The following is a 22471-nucleotide window of genomic DNA, read 5'->3' on the forward strand; positions in this document are numbered from 1 at the left end:
TTACAATTTTTTTTTAAATATGTTTGTTTAAAACTAGGATTTATATTCAATAATTAGACTTAAAGATTGTCCCTATAAAAGAACAGATTTTGTTAAAAATCGATGTTTTTGATATTTTTTTGTCATATAATTTAAAAAGAAAGTTTATACTTAACTTGTATGCAAACAATAGAAGCTCGCAGATCAATATAACATAGATAAAATCAAATACTTAATAGTGTATGGTGTAAAAATATATTTTTGGTTCTTTTTTTTTAGCAAACACAGCCATTTCTTATCTTTAGATTTTATTTTCTTTGCTTCGTCAATTTTATTTTTGAAAATTATATTTTTCTGAAATATTTAGATATTACTAATTGCTATATTAAAAGCATATTAGTTATGTAATTTCTTCAAGACGAACATTTACTTTATATAAAAAATGTTAATAATATTCTTTGCTTTTGGTTAGAATGTGCGTTACACAAATTTTGAACCATAACAAAATCATCCTTGAGGTATTTTTTTTAGCCATTATTCCTATTTATAGCAACCATCTAAACTTATACAAAATAGCAGGATATTATATGGTCACAAAATATCATAAGTCATATTCAGAAGTCTGTAATTTCAACACAACAAAGGCACAAACAAAAAGATGGAAAAACTTCAAACAATATGTCGGGAAAGTTGGATTTGAAGATTACATGATATATTGTATGCTGCTTAATTTGTTGTAAAGAGGATTCTGAAGCTCTACTTGATCAATATTTATAGCTAAAAATCAAATTAACCCATAAGAAGCATTTATATTCTCAAAAGAATGAGATAATACACTAGTAAATGTGTTCTTTAGAAAGATATACTACTTTTGCAAGATAATTAAATTAACTAAAAATATTTTGAAACATTTTAAAAAATTAGACATATGGGGTATATATGGAGTTAGGATTTAAATTCAAAGTGTGCATACGCAGAAGAACAGGATGTAAATTAACAGTTATTTTAGTAAAAATACATAAAAGCAGTATAGAAGCATTTAAAAAAATAAAAACAATAAAAAGTATTAATATTGTGTTTTAGAGCAATATAAAATTATGCGCAACCGAGAATAAAAAGCCGAAGGCAAATTTCGCCATATATAAAAAAACAAAAATTTAGTAGTTTTATTTTTATTTTTTATTAACAAGAACATAGATAAACTTTATGATGAACACGATACTAGATTACAATTAGGAAATTATTTTAGAATGAAAAATCAATAAATAGACTAAGCACGAACAGCAAATCATTGAAGCCGTTCAAAACAGGCTTGTAAAAATGAAAGTCTTATACTCTCAAAAATCAAGTCCAAAAAATAAAATGTCAAAAACATCAACGAATTCAAAAAAAACCTTCTGGTAAATATAAGACAATTAAAAATATATAAATCTTATTTTTTTGTAATTTTTTATATATATTGTGCATCAAAGAAGGAATGAATGAAAAATTTGTTTTTTATACAAACGGTCAAAGTCGATAGTTTTAATGCGTAGAGTAAATCAACCATGCCTTCTTTTATTGCAATATTAATCAAGAATACAATCGGAAAGAATAAATTACTATCAAAGAATCCATTTCGCAAAGTATTATTTTTTCAAGAAATTTTTAAATTGCGCATTTTTCACAATTCAAGATATAACTGCGAAAGATTTCAAAAAATAAACTAAAAATTTATTTTGATGATCTGAGAAGTTCTTTACATGAGTCATTGAACAAGAAAGCTAAAAAAAATCACCGAAAGAAATAGAACAGAAAAGAATGCTTATTCCAAAAATAATAGAAAACAATGAAAAGATGCAAATAAAGTATTGTTAGTGCACATATCATTATTTTTTTATAAGGTGATTATCAACACATTTTTAGTTTTCTATGAAGTTCAGAACCTTTAAGATCTACTCTATGTAAAAAAAGTATAGATAAATGAAAGATTTGAATTTTGTTGTAGTTAAAAACGAGAAAAACAGAAAACAAAATTTAGCAAAAAACTTTCATTGTAGATAATATTGTTTCTTAACTTATAAATTTCAATATTTATGATAGGAATCAAAATAGAAATACTGAATGCTTAGATCAAACTAATAACTCACAAATTTTTTTTTTATTTACAACAAAAAACCGATAAAATCAATGAATTATATCCGCATCTAAGGTTTGATATTTAAAAACACACAATTATAGCCGGTATAACCAACATTCATATACAATTTTAAAAATTCACAGAATATTTATTCAGGATGAAATCATTAAAGTTATGCTACATATTTTTTCATTTATGAGCATAATGGATTTAAATTTTTTTATTGATGCCCCCATGACGAAATTATATGATTTAGATGCTCTATATTATGATACTCTCATAAATTTAATGTTTTTTTTTGGCGGGGGGCGAAAATCTGTCTTTTAAATTAAAAGAAGATTACGCTGCGGCCAATAATAAAGCAAATAACCGAAAGATAAAAATCTTCGTTGAATAAAATTCATAAATAAAACAAATACATGGAGAATATATAAAGAATAAAATAAATATTCTTGCTGTGATACTGTAAGGGAATAAATACTGCATTATTATATTCAAATTTCATATACTGAAGCAGCAAAAGATTCACCTGAGGATATTAAATTATGAAGAAAAAGATTGAAAATAAGAAGTATATCAAAAAGTTCTTCTCATAGTCAAAATATATCATAAAACCAAAAATAAAAAAACGATGTAAATGTTAGGGCTGATAAGTGCATAAAAAACAGACAAGGAATGGTTGAGAAAAAAATTTACAGTTAAAAAACAAGAACAAGCTTTACGAAGAAGAATCAGCAAATAAACATACGGTGCAAAAGAAAATACATATAAGCAACGTTAAAGAAACTATACAAAGTAAGTTTTAAAATCTTATTTTATATCACCACGCCAACAAAAAAGAATTTTTCGCTTAAATAAATTAAAGACGTGTATACGAAAATGGTCGAATCAAAACATAGGTTAGATATGCAAACTGATCACACTGAAAAATAAAATCTAAGAAATTAAAAAAAATTCGAGATAATATAATTAAATAAAAATAACATGTATCTAAGATCAATAATATCGATTCAAAATACTCTCAAAATAGAAAAATTATGTTTTTCGAATGCTAAATCTACTTTTTCAAAATCTAGTACATTTGTTAAACCTATTGGAGAGGTTTTTTAGCAGCATGTGATAATATAGTTGAAATTTGCGTTGAAAATGCAAAAGATTATAGAATTTTGAGATCAAAAAATTTTTTGGCATATAAATAATATCCAAGGCTATAAATGATAATCAATAAACTTCGATGTGAATGCACATTCAAAATCAAAAACCAAAAAAAAACATACGATTCGCACCAGATACCATTAAAAAAGCAGTGTTATCTTGTGAAAAAATATTATCTAAGTTTATTAAATGCAGATAATTATCAGAAAAAATCAAAATTCGTAAAGCAAATACAAAATAGATTCTTAAAACTTATTATCGCATTGATTGAGCTTACTAGTAAATGAGCATATAATTTTGAAGAATGAAGACAAGTATCAAGAAAAATTATTTGAAAGAATGAAAATTGATAAAAAAAATACATTTATATCAAAGGATAAAAGTCTCGAAATTTATATCCACGAATTAACATTTGAAACATTGTATATATTAAGATATATATAAGAACTTCATTCTGATTCCTGCACCATTAGTCTTGAGAGATATTTAGACCCTAACAGTAGTATACCAGCTGTTTTTTCTGACGCTTCGCCATTTTATTAGATAACTTCTTCAATCGATCATCAAATCTACTTGAATAATAGGATGCGTAATATATAGACTACTATAGTGATCTTATATTCAGAATGAGATCGTACTGTTGTAAGAAAAATATGTTCGGAATTAGATTTTCAATCGCGCAAAACTTTACAGTTTATTCTATGAGACTTACAAATATAAAATCCGAAAATAATGAGTTTTCATGATCCGTTAGTTCCTGTTCCAGTAATTTTAGACAGAATATAAATGTTTATTTTACGATCATAAAGATTTTAAAGCCCATCTAAATTAGGATAACGAAAATAAAAATTGTTCGATAGTTGGAATGGCAAATGTGACAAATTCTTTCTATTTAAGTATAGTAATAAATTTGTCGAAATAAGAAGCCAACGTGACAGATGTTATGATTCGTCATACACATGTTGTTGCTACTAAAATACGGATTTTCTCTATCTACGTATACAATTAATAAAATTTCATTTTTATTGTCTTTTATAATACATTAGTTTAAAAAATGTACGATGTTATGCATACATTTATGTCTTATATAAGTGACACATATTTATAATCAGTAGAAATATTGCGTTGTCCTATATTAAAAATGCTAATATTATCGATAAGCACACTAAAATAAAGCGAAGTATAAGAAAATTAAACGCTCACAAAATAATTTACAGCTTAAGATTTAATATTTTAGATTCGGAAACTCGGAAACCTAAATATGTCCATAAAGTATATTTTTTTACAAGGGAAAATTTATTTCTATATATAAAAATGACATGAAAAATCATAGAGAAATACAGTATTAAATATTTCAGACTAATTATTTTTAGTAACCATTTTAAATTACAGCCAAGAAAAAATTTTTCAGTAGGATTTCCTTGCAAAAATCATGACAATTCGTAAGAATTCGTATTATATATAAAAGTTGGAAAAACTGCAAGATTTATATCCTTTGTAATATAGGTACTCATAAAAAAATATTTACAATGGTATTTTAAAGGCGATTCGTATCACAAAGAAGAAAATAGTGGAAATAACGATTGCATCGTTAGATTCGCTGTTTTATTTGTATTGTCAATTATAAAATACTTATAAAATAAAATAAAATTACTTAAATTCTATCATATATTAATAAAGAAAAAAAACGAATATGTCGAATCGAAATTAAATTATCTTATTTAAATTTAAATGAAGATATTTTTTTTTACATTTTTAATTTTTATATTTTATTTATCATAGCATTTATCTAGATAATTTTTATAGCATTATTATAAATTTAATGTATTATTATTTGATTGCACTTTTTTTTTACATGAGAGGTACATACTAAATTTTGTTGCTATTTTTTTATGCATGTAGATCTAATTTTGTTGTGCAAGTGTTTTATTGCCGATCTTGAAATAGAATCTTATTTTATGCAAAAAAATAATCTCATAAAATATATTGATAATCATAAGAGATTTAAAATATAATCATTAGTTTCATATCTAATGTACTATAGCGATTTTGAAAAAAACAGATTTATATTATCAGAATATATTTCTATATGTAAAAAAACAATTGAATCATATCAAAAAATATAAATTATGATCAATTATTTTGTGTTATCCAACATATCGAATCTATATCTTATAAGCTTCTTTTTTTTAGAAAATTCAAAGCATAACTATTTATACTTAGTCAGCAATAAAAATTTTGTATTTTTACTGCAAATATTTATAAAAAATCAATTATAAATTTTTATTTACGATTTAACATACTTTAATAAAACAAATCCTCCATGGACGGTAAAAAGTATCCTCAATGTAATGATAAATTTTTAAAAAAAATCAAACAAAGAATTGTAGGATTTTCAGTTTATTAATTTTTTTACAAGAATAAAACTAATTTCAACCTATTTTAGAAGCTAGAGTGAAATTTTTAAAATCTATGAGCACGATTACCTATTAATTGATTCTATAAAACCTTCATTAAATTTATTTAATATTGGTATTGCCTTTTATTAGGTTTTTATTGTGTAAATTGCCATTTAAGTAATAGATAATTTAAAAATTTTGAGTCTACTTATTATTTATTTATTTTATTATGTGCATTTTTTGATCATGAAAAAGCATAGTTCAAGTCTTTAGAAAGGCTTATTCTGTTTTTAAAATATATATCCGACAAAATTTGAGATTTAGCATTTTTATCAAAAATGCGACTTACATTTATAATGTTTTCTCGTAATATGAATATGAAGGGGGATAAGTTCTATCAAAGTAGAACGAATGCAAAATTTAAATTAAAAAGCCCAAATGATTATATGAAGAGTCAAGAAGAATAAATTTTAAAAGCTTACGAGTTGTTGGCATGTCTATAATAGTTATACGAATATTTTTCTTTGTGAAAAACACTTTTGATTTAATATCTTTAATGTTTTAAAAATTCATTTGGTTTATGTTAAAATGCTTTTTAGCATTTTTGTACAGATTTCTATAAAAATTTCGCATATTCTCATATATTTTTCAAATTTGTGTCATGCATGGGTTATTAAAATACATATGGCAATGAGGGAAAAGGTTTCTACAGCAAATATAAAAAAACAAATAGGTATTAATGTAAAGCTTTAATCCTAATAAAATAATGTTCAGCTATAAAAAATACCTTCTAAAGCATGTGTTGTAATAGTTTCAAACATTGCAAAATAACATATATCAATAACTTTGGGCTATACGGAGTCAAATCTAACAAGACCATAAATTTTCACTTTGTAAAATTTAAATTTTATATTTTTATTGATAAATATGCCTTTGAATATCATGATAAGAAGCACAAACCAAATAATATAAAAAAAAATTTCGCATTAGTTTTGTAGTTATTCCATCTAAACAGACCATCTATAGAAACTTTTTTTATTATACCAGAATAACTTATGGAATTTAAAATAAGTGAAATGTGACTGATTTAAAAAAACTAACTAGCACAGCATAGTAATAGTATGGATGTATAGAAAAAGAAATAAATTTATATGTAAATTTTGTATCATAAATATTATTTCTAAAAAATAAACTATAATTAGCCAATGCCGTTTTTTGCGAATTATTGGCATGAAAATAAATTTTCTGCGTGACATATACATGATTTGAACATATAATATAATATATTGTCTAGAATTTATATTTTATTTTGTAGAACTAAATTTCTCGATTTAAGCACAATCCATTTTTAACTTTATTATAGAATAAAGTTGAAATATGTGTTGTTAAAAAATTTTATTTTATAAATCACACAATATCATTAAAGTATCTAATATTCCCTAAATCAAAATTTTCGGTGTATAAGTAAGTTCTTTACAATCAGGGCAACATTTTTTCTGCGCACTAGGCAATTATACAAAAAATTTTTCGCGAAAAAAGATTACCTATAGTGATGATCAATTAACATTAAATAAGAGCAACAAAAAATACTGATATTTCAATTTATTGACAGTTCTTATATATAAGATAAAGAAATTTATTTTCATATTTCAGAATATCACATATATGTATTCACATACAATACCGTATATGGAATGTGCTTTTTTTTTTGTAAATTCAAAATTCTAAGTAATTTTTTGGGTTTATAACAAGAACAGCATAGACATTTCTATTTATGGATAGTTTCATTCTTCTTTGGACTTATAATGCAGAAACAATTGAATTTTTCCTTTGATAGACACTTTTTAAATCTAATATATCATTTTATATCATTTTTTTTTATAAAAAGAAAATGTATTAAAGATATCAATAATAAATTTACAATTTTTTTTTCATTCTGTATTCAAAGTGTCATTTTGACATAATACGAAATGAAGCAAATCATAAGTTATCTTTATAAATTTACTAAATTTTGTTTTTTTTAACCTCGAACCAAATATGTTTTTAACATAACATGAATCCAAGTAATATTTTTTCTGCTTCGGAACATTATGAATAGAAAAATTATTTTAGTGTGGTATTATTAAGTAAAGAAACTTAGTGTCTCAGCAAAAAAATAATAATCTTTGTTTTCTACGTATATAGATTGAATTAAACTAGTTCAAAATACATATAAACTATGAATAAATAGCTAAAAAATAAAGATAAAAAAAAATTTGATTATGATTTATGAGAAATAAAACAGGAAAATTAGGTTGTACAAAAAATTTGCATGAAGCTTATATGTAGAAGCAAAAAAGTTGTATTTTTTTATCAACAATTTTTTAATTTAAAATATATAGGCGATTTCAGTTATTCTGTAATCAATAAGTAAATAGACTGAATTGTTTAAAAAATTGTGATAAATTAAAAAATGAAGAAGACCTGATATTGTTTTAATGATTGAAAATTTTTTTAATCGCAAAACAAATTAAAAATTGTAAAAAGCATACATTAAAAATTATTTATTTGTGATCCAAAGTGATTTTACGTGTTTCTCAGGAGAAAACATTAATATTTATTTTTGAATATTACATGTAAAGACACGATATTGTTGTATCAATATTTTTAAATATTTTTTTTCATAAGGTACACACATATATATATTTTAAACATTAAGTAAAAAAAGATATTGATAATACTATGTGTTTACTTGTATTTTTCTATAAATAACACATAATTATTAATTTTTTGCGTTGTTTGAAAAAAGATACATAATTCAAAATGAGGTTTTATTTATAGGTATGTCTTATTTTGATTCGTGATATTCTTAAAAAAGCAAAAGTTAGCGAAAGCTTTTATAAAACAGATAATAGGAAGTACTTTGGGATTCAGATTCTATTATTAGACTATTAATACATATCTTACACTTTAAAATGATATAAATAAGTTTTCCATCTCAAATATATTTTTAGTGCTCTAGAAATGGGAAAATTATGTTTGGGAGAAATTAGGTATTGATTTGTTTATCTGTTGATGTCGATAATACCGTTTAGTATAATTTATTAAATTTTTTGGAATGCCAAATTCAATTTCTGTTTATATTCTTTTATTATGTCACCAAAATTAAATCTAAAATAAAATGAAAATATATTACTATTTTTTCTCAAATTCCACATTGTCTAATATTTAAGTATCTTTTTTTGTCGATCCTTTTTCCTATTCTAATTTTCATAAAAAGAGTTTGTTTCTTGTACAGAAAACGAAAGCTTTTTTTTTTATTTAGTTTTTTTGATTTTAATCATATTCAAACTTGGATATTTTCCGATTTTTATCATTTATAACTTTGTTCAATCAAAGCTTATTATTACACAAAAAAATAAATAAATCCAATTTTAAATAAATATAAATTCGGTGATTTTGGTTTAAGCTATTTAGAATTATCCAATCAAATCTTCTGGCTATTCTATAAACATATTTAAAAAATTTAATCAATGTTTATTTTTGGGCTGTTTTAATTTTTAGCTATTTGTAATTGTTCAAACAAAACTTGTGATTGCTTTATAGAAAATATTTGACTGATACTTCTTTTTGCCCCATCGTCTTTACAATCTTAATCGATGCATCTTGTTCTCTCAAGACTTATTAGCACGGGGGTCTTCCTCAATCCTATTGTTTGTGATTATGATACAGCTTAAGTTATTTATTTTAATTTAAGTTATGACATTTTTAATAAATACTAAATAAATTCAATGCAATATTTAATATATCTTAATCATCATGCGCATTGTTAATTTTGGTTTAGATTCGTCCATCCATCTAACAAAGTCTTCCATCCGACCTATAACTAGAATATTGAGGTCGGCAATATTATTGTGGTAATTCTAACATCTACCTGTTCTATAAAAGTTATTACTGCGCACATATGCTCTACTATTTTAGATTTTACCATGAACTATGGAAGTCTTCTTATACAAATCGAAGATACTGAAATCTTGCTACAGACAATAAATTTTTTAAATATAAATGGGCCATCTTGTAAAATATTTTTACCAAATTACGTTCTTGCTTAACTTTGTTGGCTCTTATCTTTTAGATTAGGAAATGTGGCTGCCAGACGGCGTATCTTTCAGATAATTCAATTATAGATGTGATATTGGTTTCTAATAGTTAGATTATATTTTACGTTCTCTTGTTGTTTTATTGTGTTTATATTCTTTGTAATTTACTTTTTTACGAAGCTTTTTATATGAATTTTTAATTCACCCATATTTTTTAAAAGGGGTTGAATTTAATCTATTGGATATGTAAAATATATTTAATGGAAATATATCTTATTTCTCATAATCGCAAGACACTTGAACTCATACCATTTGAGAGAAGAAGAGCAGTTGTTGAAGATATATTAGGGGAAGGTGTCAAAAGATCCATCAAGTAGTTGTGCAATATTTCCAATAGGCTGCCCACGTCTTAATAGATAACAAGAAAATTAACCCATAAATAAATAAAATTATATTTTTGCGATAAAGAATGTAAATTTTATAATTTAAATTATTTGAAAGATTAAACAAAAAATTTTTTTTGAAACAAATGATATTATATTGTTGACAGGTGAATGCTTTTTTAAAATATTGGCAATATATATTTTGAAGACATTTGGTAAATATCTTGACATGTTATCACCATTTTTAACAATTCAGGATAATACTTTTGTGACATCAAGCTATTTATAGTGTGTAAAATCTATCTTTAGATGAATTTAGTTTTTGTTTTTTCTACATTTAATTTTGCATATATGGCATTGACTAATCCTACTACATCCAGTATAAACAATTATATGGGATCATTTCCTTTCTGTCCTGCGGTCAACTCATATGGAAATTCTTACTGCAATAATCAAGACGCAATTGCATATGTATTAGATGCTCTAAAAAAAGGACGAGAAAAGTATGAAAAAACCGAATCGAATGATAATGATATTGTCCTAGGCAGCGATAGCGATGATGAAGATGTTAAAGTTAATTTAAACAAAGATGATTATAAGGATAAAATAAAATATTGTGAGTATGATGTAGATGAAAATGAATTGGATTGGATATATAATATTATTAATAGCCTCGATAAAGTCGAAAAAGGTAATATCAATAAATTTGAGTTATTCGAAAATCAATATTACAAAGGCGAAAATCCTTCAATAAGAAGTTGTCTTCGAAGGAATTACAAAAGATTCGAATATTTTGCTGCAGGTGTGCCATATAAAGCCGAAGATGATAATCCGATATATCATCATAACCATCATCCAGAAATTGAAATATTTCTAGGTGACACCAACCAGAAAAGTTTAGAATTGAGAAATGATTTGAATGATTTTATTCATTATGCAAAAATGAAAACTATAAGTGAACTTAGTGCTACGATAATATATTTTGGGAATGAAAAGGCAAATATTGAAAATGCCAGTGTTCTTAATATTTCCAACTTAAAATATGATTTAGTTAAGGGAAGTTTTGACTTGGTTCTGGATAATGATTTCTATGACAAAAATAATCAAATTTGTCCAAGAATAGAAAATTATGATCTCCATATTAAGGCTTTGGTAGACAAGGATAGCATTCCACTTCGATTTTTAACAAAAAAAGAATATGATGAAAAAATAAGAAAATATTTGAGAAAGTTTGAATATGAGAAGTATTCAGCCCTAGAAGAATTAGTGATTAATAGAATAAATGAATTAAACAAAAATTTTACCTCGTCATGTATAGGAAGAAACAATCTTTCCTTTTTATTTATCCAGGATTTATCGGCTTAAAAATCATTAATAAAAAAAATTTCTATAATTTCAAATTATATATTAAGTAATTTTATTTATGGGCTATATTTATAGTTGTAATTTTAGTTTTTTTTCTCAGGCACAGCTTGCTTGATACTCTGTACACACAGTGTATTTATACTTTAGGCTATCTTCTCCTCTCCAAAGTCTTCTTCAATACCCCTTCTTCTTTCGAGAACTATTAATTCAAGGGTTTTTCTCAATCTCAATGTTTGAATATATGCCTCAACCTGGTTCGTGACATCTAGTTCCTTCAGGTACCTTCTATGATATCGTGTAACCACACCGTCCCATGTTATAACATATGGAATAATTTCAAATTAAATATTATATAATGTATTTAAAATTACAAAAAATTATGCCTTACATGAATCAAAAAATTTTTACAGCTTATTCTTATTTTTTTAAATAATTCTCATCTATAATGAATTTCTGTAATTGTTGTTAGTGTCATAGCGAACTAAAATTTTCTATATGAAAAAAAATTAAAAGATCGTTTTTTTGTTTTATACTAAAGTAATGGATGAAAAAATAATTACATTCATTTTTTAATTGAATGAAATTTTAAACGCAATATTTTAGTATTTTTAAACACTTATAATATAAAATTTAAATAAGGCTATATATGCACAAAAAAAAACATACTTTACTATAAGATAAAAAGGCAAAATACAATCACTTCTTTAGGAAAAAAAATATAAATTGCTGTTACCATGATAGAAATAGTCATTGGAATCTTTTCTAGCCGTGTCAAAGAAATAATATATAGAGTATTGTTATATAAACTGTTTTTTATGTTCGACAAAGCTACAAGTAATATACATAATATATTAAAAAAACTATTTATACCCACGACCAAAGCATAATCTGCGCCTATAAAATGAACATCATATAAAATAACATCTTCTGTCATCATAGAGCTTTATATTAGATAAATCTATTAGTATGATATTACTTGTATTTGCAATAAGTATAAATGATAAAAGTATAGCATCAAGAAATTAAATATACATTTTAACATGTTATCATTTTTTTATGCATGAAGAATACAATAATACACATTGGTATATACAAAATCACCTAAATTACCCTATCAAATGATATAATTCCCCTGTTATCCCTTCATATTATATAGTGTGCAATTAACAATAAATATCCGCTAAAATAAGAGTAAACTCCAAAAATTCCAATTCACAGGGCTGGTCAAACATTTTTTAAGTTTTTTGTGTTTATAAATGATAGTCTAGGCATAAAGTTTACAAACATACGAAAAACATTTATTGATATAAAATCTTTTTTCTCAATATATTGCATTGTTTATCATAAAATTTCATATATGATAATGTATCATTACAGTATATTTAATATATTATTTTTTTTTATTTAATCAGCAGGCAAAAATTTATCTGATAAAAATCTAAACGCTGGTGTTTTTTTTGGATAAACGTTACATTTTTATAAGAAAGAATATTGTCATATGGGTTCTTTCCGGCGTTACACTATATTTATTTCGCCAATTTTACGGTTCGTAATCTTTATGTTTACGTTTAACTGACTTATGGGGCCGACATTAAATATACTAATTTGACGTGAAACATGTTAAAAATTTGTTTTATAAAGGTTTGATCATAAACATGTGTTCTAATATCGTTATTCCCGCGAACTGATATAAAATGTATATCTTTAAATGAAATTAAATAAAGGAACCCTTAAGATGTAAAAAAACATGGTTAAAATTTTCAAAATTCCAAGTAAAACTATATGCAGCTTTTTATTCCTAACCACACATATTCTGAAAAACTTATAAGATTTTACCCTAGTTTTGCGGAAATTTAACACGTAAACTATCATATTTTGCGTTATTTACAAATCTAAACATATTTCAACATTTCAAAATATGCTAGTTATGAGCAGATAAATTCTTGTAGACTTGCAATCCTGAAAATATATTTTTGCTCTTTTAGATCTTCGAATGAGGCGGTATTTTTTTTGTAAGAAAACATATGAAATTACTAAATTTAAATAAGAATTAAATAAAAAAATCACATATCTTTTTTACTTGCAAAAAAATCTTTAACATTATTTAAAATGGCGCTGTCTTTTTTGATATCGGTAATGTAAACTAAAATAACATAAAGCGTTATCATCTTAAGTTTAGATATCCAAGTTATAAATATCCTGGCAAAACGTTTTAATATCATACAATAGTTTTTATGATGTCTCGTATAGACGCGGTTAATATGAGCTCACTTAATGTGTATGGGAGCAAATATCTATTCTATAGCAGCCGATTTAAATCATTCGAATTGCAATTTACACATCGTATACAAGATTTATATATTTGATATTGTGCCATTTTATTACCTATTTTCACGAAAAAAAACCATCAATTTAAGGATGTAATTTACAGTCTAGCTTTAATTGCTACAGCGAAGATCATCATTAAATAAATGTTAGAGTTTATGTATGCAAGCACACAAATTCATATTTCAAATTGGGTTTTTACAGTGAAAAAATATATTATATTATACTTATTAAACAAAATTTTTGTGCTGACATGTCGATAATTGTTGCAAAATACTATCAAATCTACTTTTTACGATAATTCATAACGAATAGAAAAAATTACGTCAAGGCGCTATGAAGTTATTTTCTCCTTTGCACAAACATATACAAAAAAATAAATATAAATCTTTTGTTGATCAAAAGTGTAAAAAACACGAGAGAAAAGGTTTTATTTCTTATTTTTAGCTTGTTTTTTTTGTCTAAAGTTATTAGGGAAGTATCATTAACAAATTTTTTTTATGTTAGAAAAAAAAATTTAATGTTATTTGTTTATAGGACATTCTTTGATTGAAAAAAATACTAAAATTAAACTCTATATACATAAGCATTTTTTTTAGCATATTCTTTTACATATAAAGAAAAAATTCGAGTCATAAAACGAATGTATAATAAGTAAACTTTACATATCAAAAGAATATTTTCTTCGACTGAAATAGCACTAATCTTGAATTTATATAGTTTAAAAATATATTTTTAATTATAGTTCTCGGAGACGAAAGCCAAACAAAAAAAAGACATTAGTATTCCATATAATGTTTCTAAAAAAGTATACATGTTAATACTACCTTATGGCGCTTATGTATTATTTTCTAAGTCTTCAACTGACCATTTATGTTCGAATTATAAGTTATCTATTTTCCTAATTTCTTAGAAACATTGTATATCTATTAAGTCAAAAAATTAATGCGTTATCAAACTAAGGTAAATTAAAATATAGAAGAATCGGTTGGAACTCTACTTTTTTGTCTAATTGACTTAAAATATCAAACATAAACTATATCCATAAAGAAATATTATTCGCCAATGTAAAAAGATAGATAACATTGATGATTATATTATTTGTAATTACATAAAAAATCGTAATAGATGTTTTATGTATCTTATATGGCGACCATTCTGATCATAATGTGACAGAATGTAGAGCGTATTTGAAAAACGCATCCTCTTTTTTTTGTGGCATAAATTATTTGCTAAAAAACAAAATATGTACAATATGGCAAATTATAGCTACTAAATTGAAGTATAATAAAAAAACAGTTTTTAGCTTGTATCATAAAATTAATGTTTGCATTCTTATGTGAATTATATTCGAAATGTTATCAAATATTTTTTATGTGTTAAAAAGTTCATGTCCAGTATCCATAGTATAGGAAAAAGATAAAATTTCTATTTAGCTAAAACATTTTGTGTGTAAAGAATCAAACAAAATCTAAATTCTATGCATAAAAAGATGCGATGATCGACTAACAAGTTATGATCTGCAGTATACTTTATTTATTATTCGTGCTTATATAACTAAGGATAATATTGTGTTTTTAATAAAATCTCTTATACTTTTAATATCGAAAATTCCTTTGCTTTAATTTATATGTGTGATATTTTATTTTAAAATTTGTAAAAAACAAATTCGAAAATTTGTTTCAAATTTCGTTGTTGTGTTACAGTAATTTTTATATGTTTCGTTGCGGCTATTCCTATCAATTTGTCTATTTATATTAATGAAGCTCTGCGTAAGTTTCACAAGTCTTTGATACATATCATGACGCCTTTTCTGATCGGTCTTCATTAACTGCTATATTTCTCATATATATTTTTTCAGTTGTCGTCTTCAAATCCAAAAAAATAATATTAATGTAATGTTGAATTAAATTATTGGGAAATATTCTACTGTTCTGTATGCTTTTTAGGATTTCCACAACAATAATGAATAGTGCATCGAACTTGATTCGGTTACATAAGCGAAAATACATCGATTTGATTGATTTATATATTAAACTTAGCAAAATATCATTATTAAAGCATAATTTACATACAGAAAAAATAACCATTCTAACGATCAATTAGTCATATTTTTTATTGGATATAATTCCCTAAAGAGCGAATATTTTAATATGCTTTATAGGTCATATTTTGTCTTAAATATATTTATTGCTTTCATAAGAGCAGTTGATTTATATTTATTATACAACAATAGTGAATTGACCGCAAGAAACGCAATTTTTTTTATTATACATCATTTAAGAATGAATCAAAAATTTTGACTTAAAATATCTTATACTTTGAATCTTACGTTTCAGCATGAAATTATGCATTTATTTATTTTTATAAAATATTTCAGGGTAGCTTAAAATTTATTTTTTTAGATACAGATGTGATATTTTTAGACTTCTGTTTGTGCTTCTTTGTTAGGTGGCGCATAAAAAGGTAATTAAGTATTTTGTATGATTATAAAAACTCATTGTTGTATAGAAGTGAAATCACAGATAAATTATTAATCTTTCTATTTAACAGGAGGATTTTATATAGATTTTTAATCGCATCGTTTAATTTTCAATATTGTACATTGGTAGAATTTTTTGCGCCAATTGAATGTGTACTAAAAATCAGTGTTAAAATTTCCTAAAATATCAGCTTATTATCAAACTTACATATTAAATCCAAGAAATTATGTTTAATTTTTGTATTAAAATATCAAATTTTGACATTTATATATTCCGGTTTTCTGACGTTGTATCATTACAAACTCTTCACTATTTAAAAAATACGACGTTTGAGAGATTTATGCCATATAAAACTGCATAACAACAGTTTTATTCTACAATAATAAACAAATATTTACCGATGATTCACAGTTTTTATGTTTATACCTATGGAATCTATAAAAGACGTAAATTTTGGAAAGCTAATTTCTTCTTCATAAAATCACATAAATTACGATCTTTTAAACCCGAAGGCTGTCTGTAAGATGTTTACCAGTCAAAATATTTATTCGAAAGTCTTTTCATTAAATGGAAATCAAAGGTTCTTTCTATGTCAAAATTGGTTAATACATTATAAAAATAACCTTCAAATGATAAAGCTTAATACATCGCTATTTTTGTGTTCAAATGACTTAAAGAAGGCAGAGGCAGTTTCTAATATAACAAAATGATATTAAATATATACATTTTATGTTTTTGCAACTTGGTATCATTATTTAATCGCTAAATGTAATTTCAAAGATCGAAAAATAATGTATACAACATTTTGTGTTGAATGCGATATGAAAAATGTTTACAAATCACAAAAAAAAATAGAAATGAATTTAGATTTAAAAGCATTTTTAACGGTTACATAAAAGGTATTCTTTTGAATGATTATAATAACTTTATATATATGCCACTAAAAGCATAATACAACTATTATCACAGTTATCCTCAAAAAAAAATTTCGTATAAATTCAAAAATATCATGAACAAAAAATCGATTTCTTATGTATTACATATATACAGAATAGATAATATTCACTTCAAATGTATTATTAGATATGTAGATTTGGCTAGGAGATAATTCTTTCTACAGTTTATTTTTTAGCTATAAGGAGGTAGATTATCGCGTTCATATAAATAATTTCCTGGCTTTTTACGCAATTATCTAGCTAAAATTCAAAATTTACAGCCTCGTTACCAATTTAAAGTTATTATATAAGATAAAAGCTGTTGATATATGTGAATATCAATTTCTTTAATAAAAAAAAATAAAATTGAAAAATTTTTGTTATAGATTAATAAAATATTTCAAATAAAGTACATGATTGCATATAAGCACTCTATATGTAATCTTCGCCGATTGGAATCTATTTTTTTTTGGTTACCAGAGTATGCTACTGTGATTTCACTTTATAAATAATTTCAATGTATGGTTAGCTTTATTCTTGGGATAAAAAAATTTTTCTATTTCGTTGCCTACAATGTTAAGCTGTAAAAATATCAAATAAATTGATAAAATCCACTTCTTCATATAAATACAGCAATCGAAATTTTATTTTCAATTTTTTAAGTTAAATATGCACTTTGAATATATTTTAATATTTTATTCATTTTATACGGATATTTCAAGTATCTTTTTGGCTGTTTATGATAACAAAGTAACATTTAAGTCTTACAGTTTTTCGTAAAAGATTATTTCCTGCGCGAAACTTAAATATGCTATAAACCTTGCCTCAACCTTAGATAACGAAATCATTTATAATCTGTAAAATATCAGCTATACATGATTGAATTTTCATATACAATATTAAATTTATGTAATTTTAAGCTCAATAATTGGATATTTTATTTTTTTTGCAATATATAACGGACACATTGTTTGTGATCATTGGTGACTCTTAGTTCTATCCGATAAAAAGTATAAATCTAATATATAAAAGTTAACAGATATATATCAAAATTTTTTTTTTGTTATAAAAGCTATAAATTATATTTAAATCGTATAAATGCAGCCTTTTCCATTCCTTCTTAGATATTATAAAATATAAATTTTTTATGATGGTATGTCAGATCAACATACAACTAATATAGAGTCAAATGCTTTTTTCTCGCTAAATTTCATTTATTAGTACATGAGTATAATTGGTTATTTTTTTCATGAGACAAAAATATACACCTGCGAATTTAAATATAAAGACATTTTTCATTTCTTTTTTTATGCATATATGATTATAAATACAAAGAAATCATGCTGCTTGAGACATTAAATCTATAAGAATAGGTAATAATATTGAAACCAAAAAGATACTTATCGGGTGGAAAGTTTTATAATGATTAAGTGATACTTTGTAACAGTGTTATTATTTTAAGTAAAGATACATAGTACTGTATTGTTTTTAATCTAAAAGAATCTATAAAAATAGCAGTACCTGTAAATTCTATATTTTCTCAAATGTTTTATATTACGGAAAACACATATTTTTTTACTTTATTTTATAACTTAATTTCTAAATCGTAATCGTAGTTTCTATAAAAGAATTGAGATGTTTAAGATAGTAAATAAAGAACTTAAACCTTATATATTTAGATTTTTACGACATGAATTTGAATATTATATTATATTTTTTATTTCTGCGTTTCTTAGTGTTTAAATCCAAGCTTTTTTTTTAATTTTCATAGTCACATTTTTTGCTTCATCAGCTATAATTCATATTTTGTGTTAATTTATGAAATGATGATTATTTATTCAAGCTATATAAAGATGTCGGAGCATATTTCTTCGTTTATTTTAAAAAAAAAATTTAGTATTTATATAAGAATATAAAATCGATTTCAATTTTTTATAATATATAATATACGAAATGCTCATTTTTACGTATAAATAGTCATTTAAAATATTATCTATACATCTAATGTATAATTAAAGCAACATTAGTACTTAAATCTCTTTTACTGTAAAGATCATCTATATTCTTTTACATATTAGACTAAATATGCATTGCAATTTATGTCAAAAACATAAATTATTCTAGGGGATAAATCTTATCTGTGGTTAAAAATTATGATAATCATATAAAATAAAAGTAATCATATTAACACAGCTATATAAAGATATTTTCTTTCTGATATATTAGAATACGTTTGGTAATATTAATTATAATCTGTTCTGATGAATATGCAAATTGCATTAATATACATAGTAAAAAAACAATATATGCTGATTATTATATTTTTATACTGCTTCAAAAAACATCTCTATACTAATTAATCAGTTTATCGTTTTTTACTGGGAATGTCTAATGATAAAAAAGATTCTAATCTATATATTGCAGTTCAAAAAACCAAGACTGTATTTTATTTGTCATTCATATAGTTTTTGCTCGAGAACTCGTAGTCTAAATGCAGGTCACCATATATATTTATTTTATCATGATTTTATATAAAATTTGAAATTATTGTCTTTTGACGCTATTAAAAAATCACATTTTAAGTAATACAATTATTAAAAAAACCTTATTTTCAGTATTTATAAAATTTCAAGTGTTTTATACCAATAAATTATATTTTTAGTTCAAACAGCTTACAAATCAATTTTAAAAAAAAACAATAATAGTTGAATCTAATATTGTATTTGCAAAGCAGAAAATCAAAGCTATTCTAAATGTAAAGAATAATTTTTTACTTATTGAGATATTGCGATTTTCATCATATATGTTCTATCCCATCTAAACACATTTTAGTGTTTTTCATTCACGCAGATGGCGAAGAAATGATTTTTTTTTAAATATAAACAAAAAAAATATTTTACTCATTACATATCTTTATGGTGAATTTTGGATTTAATTACAATATATTTTAAATCTAAATGTTGCATCATAAAGCTTACAATTCCGAATAATACGCTATAAAATACAAATTTCAATCTAATGTATAAAATTGTTAGACACACAAGCCCAAACATAATGTTGTTCTGCGTATTCTAAATTTAAAACAATCTTAAAAATAATTTGCAGCTTTAATAGTTGTGCTAAAATCTATTGTATGAGTCTATATCTATGAAACGAAAAAAATTCTTATAACTATTCTATAAACACTTCAAACTAACACTGAGATTCTTGCTTATATGAGAAACTCTTTTTTTATACCTTCATAGTATCAATTTTTACAGGATGAAATAGTTTGTTTGTGTGCCTTTTCTTTTTTTTCTATTAATTCAGTGTTCTTGTAAATATAATTTTTTAAATTTATTTTAGCCTTGAACATTTATTGAGTAAAATCATAACCAAATAATATAATTGCTTTGATGGATAAGTATTTAGCTACATATAAAACATATAAAATTGAATACAATATAAATTTCACTTAAATAATAATTATAAATAAAAAAATTGATATACTCAGTTTTTTCCGTGATATTTTATTTCATAATAATTAATCCTGTATATATGCATGAGTTATGATTTATTACGTAGAATACACATATTATAACAATAAAGAAAACAATTTTTAGAAAATATAGGCGGTATTTTTTTGTAAAAAAAATTAAAATAAGATCAAACAATCAGTAAAGTATAAGATAGAAATGTAGTATAGTAAGAGTAAAACATTTGAACAAAGACTGTATCTAGTATGCAAAGAAAATCAAATTATCATGAAAATGCATTTCGCGACTGTTATAAAATCTAAGTTTAAAAAAAATTACATTCTAATGAAAATCTTCTAGATAACTTCATTAAACTAAAAAAGAAAAAAAAGTTTGTTTTTTTTTGCAAGTACGATTCCCAATTTGTATTTTTTTTTTTCAAATATGGCTTACACATATTAAAATGAGAACAAAAATGATTTATTACAAATACAGGATTTATATATTTTTATGCGTCTACTCGTCTTTCTATTTATTTTGAGATGAATCTGTTTTTTTATAGCTTAGATCCTTTTAGGCTGTCATATTTAATGTATATAAATCAATTATCTTATAATTTGCATCTACAAAAAACATTTAAAAAAATGGATCTGGTAAATTTTTTACACTTATATGTTAAGGCTAAAATGATATTCTCCCCGTAGGTAGTTTTTACATAATTACTATGCAATCATTGTGCATGAAAAAAATATAACTTAGTCTAAAATAGCATACAAATTATTCAAAACAAGGCTAATATATAATTTTTTTAGGCAACTGTATACGTTTTAAAAAGATAAATATACTTGTCTGGTAATATAAGACCTTAGAGAAATTTTTGAAATCGCACGCTAATTCAGGATATAATAATAACTCACCACTTGAAGATTACAACAGAACAATGAAGAATATTTGCCGTTTAACATTCAATGCCTGAATTATGTTTAAAATACATCTATCCCAATATTTTTCTCTAAACTTGCATGAATTTTATGCAAATTATCTTATTATTATGTAAGAATATATTTAAATGGCCCCAACATTATGTAACGATATAAGAAATAAAATATTTTATGTGCGTGATGCGCTTCGTAGCACATTATCGCCTGTAAGATAGTACGATATATCTCATTAACATGTTTTTTTATATTGACCATTCGCTGCCTTTATAAACATTATGCACAAATCTTGCTGATAACAGATAAAAAAAATTGGTCACTGAAATATATCAATACACTTTTTTTCATGCGGTAAATAGGTTTTTATAGCGTAAAATAGAACGAAATGTCTATTAAGTAAAATATAGATGCAGCAATAATAGCGCATAGTATGTTTTTTAATGCGGTTTAGAATATTAAACAACAATATAATCCATAAAATTCATATAAACTATATTTCAACCACTCTAAAATAAAACTTTATTTATAAACTTTATATATAACTAAAACTCACAAATAGGCAAATATACACTAAAGAAACAGTTCAATCCAGTTTTGTTTTTTTTTAACCAGGTTTTTATAGCACGTTTGGCAAGTAAAAAATTGTATATTGATACAAGAATTATAAAAAAAATACTTCAAATAAAAATAACATTGGATAATGTTTATCACGGTTAAAACAATTTTATGTAAATTTAATCTGTATATTATATCTTTATGCACTAGAACTAGTTATTAGCGTAGTCTGCGAACAGACTATCAGAGCATATTTCTGTAAGTATGCCACTATCTATATTTAAACCTGCTTTTATTTCCT

The sequence above is a fragment of the Rhyacophila brunnea genome, unplaced genomic scaffold (assembly GCF_057557595.1).
Source record: "Rhyacophila brunnea isolate RB1 unplaced genomic scaffold, BYU_Rbru_1.0 scaffold_71, whole genome shotgun sequence".
Taxonomy (NCBI): Eukaryota; Metazoa; Arthropoda; class Insecta; order Trichoptera; family Rhyacophilidae; genus Rhyacophila; species Rhyacophila brunnea.